The sequence below is a fragment of the Bidens hawaiensis genome, unplaced genomic scaffold (genome assembly GCF_021521415.1).
Source record: "Bidens hawaiensis isolate Kalapana, Puna unplaced genomic scaffold, B.hawaiensis_p1.1 tig00003270_1, whole genome shotgun sequence".
Taxonomy (NCBI): Eukaryota; Viridiplantae; Streptophyta; class Magnoliopsida; order Asterales; family Asteraceae; genus Bidens; species Bidens hawaiensis.
This window is the reverse complement of record NW_027491179.1, coordinates 1,308,009-1,313,124: the sequence shown is the minus strand read 5'-3', so window position 1 is coordinate 1,313,124 and position 5,116 is coordinate 1,308,009.

Sequence of the window (5,116 nt, the reverse complement as noted above, 5' to 3'; positions counted from 1 at the left end):
CCATTCAAAAAAAGCTTTAGCAAGAATAACTAATGTGCTTAATCGGATTCTACACACATCACTTTTTTTACTTTTCTTTTGAAGGAAAAAAACTATAGATTGTTTTGGTCTAAGCAAGGCTTCACATTTTTTAAGTGTTCTGTTGTGATAACTTTTTGGCTTACCAACATGACCAATCAATCTCTCTCGTTTGTTCCAACCATAAAATCCATCAGTCACAAATGCATCTTTTTAACCGTTTTCATTGAAGTAACAAACCAAGAAGAAAACTTTATTCACCTTTACATGATACTCTAACCAATATTTGAAGCTACCAAACCATTCAGTATTAAAATTTCTTAGTTCACCACCAATATCTCGCTTTGGATAATCCTGACTCGTAGTTGACAAGCACCTTTACTTAAATATGCATGTATAATTTCATCTCTTTGGTTAACATGATAAGGGACATCATTTTTCGTTTGGACGGATCCCATGGAAGGTCTTTCAAATCAATTTTCTTAGATGTATTACTTGAAGAATATAAGGGCTCAAATTTTCTTTTCAATGGATCTTGCATAACTAGCCCTAAAATTCAAATTTTTAAGAAAACTAAGTCACAATATACAACATACAATAACCAATATGAGTATAATTATGTATAAAATCATTCACTAAATAGCCCTAAAATTACCTTTAGTATGAGACAAAATCAGAGGAAACTAAGACTTATAAGACTAGAGAGGGGTGAACGGTGGTTGGAGAGAGGCGGAGGCTGGCGGAGATTGGCCTGAGAATCTGAGAGGAGGCGTGAGTTAGGGTTGTGCCAGTAGGTTTGAGATGTGTATGGTGGAATATGTTATGTCGTTGTATGATGTTTGGATAAGTAAAAGTCCAAAACTAATATTGAGTGCGCTTTAGAAAAAACGAAAAACATAAAAACCGGACCATACTAAGGCTCGAAATCGTGTCTTTTGAATGGTGAAGCAAGGGACTTTCCATTAGACTATACTAGTAATATTAGTATGAGGTCCAAGTATAAATTGGGTCCAAGTATAAATTCTTATAGGATCTTTCAAAAATTTATTATATCGCTTCTAAGGAATTTTTAAAAAAATATTGGTGTTCCGTGGACACCGATGTTATATGACATTAGACTGTTTAACAGACTTTATCCCTGATATTAGACCATCAAACCTAGGAAAACAAAATTCTTAGCTAAAACACGATTAACACTAATTAATGTATTTAAAAGGCATTTTGGGTTTGTGAGTGTAAGGCCACTATAGCTAAATGTATATTCAGTAAAGCAGACCGTGCTATCTTTTTAAAGCATACTGTGTAGAACGTTTACAGTCCTGCTCACTTTTTTTGTTCCTTCACACACACCATGTATAGAGAGAGAGAGAGAGAAAAGGATGGGTACAGAAGGTTTGAAGAGTATGAGAATGACGGAAGTAGCCACCGTACAGCCTTGACGATGAACTTGGTGGTGCTAATCATTGTCAATTCCCTCTCGCTTAGACGTCTAATCACCACGAGGAAGACGATCATGAAGAAGAAGGTGGCAACCGGCGGCGTCTAATTATAATGGGTTTTAGGTTATTGTGATTTGGGGCTTTGTCAGTGATTCGTTAAGTATAAGATTTAGGTTAGGTACTTGACATCATATCTCGATGTATATCCATTTAATTACATATGCTGTGAAAAAGGTGTTTAGTGTTCTCTAATTATTTCACTTCATTTTGTTAATATTGGTTTAAAGTGTTTTCATGTATCTTAATAACTTTTCTCATTGAGATTTTTGGAATCACTTTTATCATTTTGACATGCCAACGTATTTCCAAGACTTTTTTGAGGTTGAATCTGTCGGAGACACCACGACAATGCTCCAATGTCGTCGTCGATTCCTTTGTTGGTTACTATACGAGTTGTACTCGCAGAATTTTGCACCATATGCGATTGGTCCAAAGCTACTCTTGGTCGGTTAATATATATGCAATTGACGTACATGTTATCTGTATACCTGCAATTTCTGATACCTTTTATACAAGAGTAGCTTCTGTTTGATCTCGAGTATGATGAATTAGTATTGAAATTGAACTAATGATTGTGCTGCATTTTAGTTAATAAGGAGTATTGGATAATGTTTAACTGTTGATAGAATATGCTTTTGAAAGTATTTTAGTAGGTTGGAATTATGACTTTTTGATGATTTAAACTTGAGTACACATCAAATTTGTAACGGACCACCTTTATATCTAAGGGTAGTTTGATAATTTTGAGTACTTGGTATGATTTAAACTGGACTTATACCTGCAGGCTGCAGTTTAAGTTTGATTTGCCAATATGGTTGTACCAAACAACTGGTTGCAGGTAGGGTAAATTAGAAGGGATTAGATTTGATTTCGGGTTCAATATTTTCTACGGATCAACGAGCGAACAAGTTGAGAGTGTTTGAGATCACGGAGCACAAATCACAAGCGCGTCGAATTTCGTTCGGTTTTGTGTCAAAACTCTGTCTCAAGTAAATTTAGATTTTGGAGGGTATTTAAGGTAAGTTTCGTATACTATATAAAGTTTGAGCGTTAATTTTTTTTTTCATTTCGTAAACGGTCTAGAGTATTATGGATTTGTATTTCTATTTTATTGGTAACAGGTCGGATTACAACTTGGTTTTTGTTGGTAATACATTTAACGCATTTAACGTGTTCCGCTGCAACGCGCGGATACGTATACTAGTTGTGTTTAAGTCTATACATTCTTTTTGACAAAGAGCCATTTTATTGGTTAAAAAATATAGAGAGAAGAAAAATAAGAAAAGTCGTCAAATCCGAAAGGATGAGATACTTGCGAGTAAGTAGAGGGTACACACAACTACCACAAGAGGATGTTGGCCTCAAGCACCTCGACCCAACCTCAATAATGTCACCATTATTGTGCTTCACTTTCAATAGCTACCATCTTTACTATCTTTCATCATTGCCTCTTTTACATATTACTATTATATTACAATTAATCTATTATTATTATTATTACAATAATATATTATAGTTATTATTCTTGCTGTGTTTCACACACACAATATATATAAACATTTACAGTTATGATATTACTACTTATGCCAAAATATTAACGTATAGAACAACGGAGAAAGGTAAATTGGTACACATGAGAGTATTCCTAATCTCATGTGCAGATATAATTTATTTTAAATTTTTGTTTCCTGCTTCAAGAACACAATGAGCACTTATAGAAAAAGTTGTGATGACGATCACCCAATTTGCATTATGATTACTATTTTTGGATCATCTAAATTTATATTATAAAATACTAGTTCCAGTCCAAGACACTAGCACATGCATATCACTTGTTATGTACCAACCGAATATTATTATCATTTAATATTTATTCATTTATCAATTCTGCAATAAAGTTGAAGTTGTTTACATCAGTTCTACATGACATGACCATACCATCAACTGTACATGCATATGCATTGTGTGGGGTTCTTGACACTTAATTACAACAATGACCCGCTTGTATTAATCAATCTTATCCATCTTAACTATTACCATCAACCATTTTAACTATTAAAATTCCAAATCCTTCTATTTTGTCCATAGAAAAGATGCTGAAATATTAAAAATCTCCTACCCTAAATGCAATAACGTTTTTCGTTTTTAACGCAATGTTTAAAGAATGAAAGGAAAACTCTACGGTTAAACGAGTTTTAACGTAACAGTCAAAGAGTGGGTGACAATCTGGTAACTCGTGGGTGACAATCTGGTAACTCTCAACCTGGACAACCAAATATAAAGTCATAAGTTCATCTTAGACAACGCACACATAAATAATGAAGATGAATGACCGCTGGATGTTAGTTTTATACTTTCAGGATTTGATCTTTGTTACTAGGTTGCCGATAAAAAATGGGTTTGTTTGAAAACGTTTAACGTTAGAGTTTCCATCATTCAATTCACTCGATCAGATTTTACCAAACATATCTTATAGATGGAGGATAACTTTCACCCTTTTCTTTTTTTATGAACTTGAAGTTGTAAGTTTCAAAGATATATAAACAACTGAATGAATTGAATCGACCCAAATACAATGTCTTTAATTATCCAATGTAGATTTCTTACTAAGATAAGCCAAAATTCCCCAAATATTTTGAGCTATAAATTTAGGTGCTGCTAAACGTACCCCCCTTACTCAATTTTTACTAAATATACTCCCCCCTCTGGAACTTATTACATAAATTACAGTTAGCTCTTAACATAATTTATATACATATTAGTCCCTACAACAATACTTTCATTTGATAACCTTCACTACATATATCAAATTTAAAAGTATCAAGTATTACTATTAATTTATTTTTTTTAATATTAATATTATAAATGTTTATAATATCTTTTTTTTAATTTTAATAGTATATATATTTCTAATATCCTTATTTTACCACTTTATCTTTTACAAAATAAACCCAAAACCCAAAACCCAAAACCCGAAACCCTAAACTCAAAACCCAAAACCCTAAACACGAAACCCTAAAACCTAAACCGAACCCTAAACCCGAAACCGAACCCTAATCCCTAAACCCGAAACCGAACCCTAAACCCGAAACCCAAACCCAAACCCGAAACCCAAACTCAAACCCTAAACCCGAAAACAAACCCTAAACCCGAACCCTAAACCCTAAAACCGGGACCCTAAACCCGAAACCCTAAACCCTAAACCCGAACCCTAAAAGCGAAACCCTAAACCCGAACCCGAAACCGAACCCTAAACTCTAAACCCAAACCCTAAACCCTAAAACCGAAACCAAAAACCCTAAACTCGAAATCATAAAAAGAAAACACAACTTGTAAAAAAAATAATATTAAATCCTTACTTTTGTGCTAATTTGGTAATTATATGATTTCAAGGGTTAATATGAAAGTTGGTTTTTCCAAGGGGGTATGACAAGCAACCAGGGGGTACATTTAACCTAACCCTATAAATTTACGTTTTATGCTAGAACAATACATTAAAAACTAAGGAAGTTCTTACACTTTGAACAAACACATTAGATTTGAGTAATTTGACACAAGATTTCGTATCAATTCACAAACCTTGAAATAGGTTGTTTTTG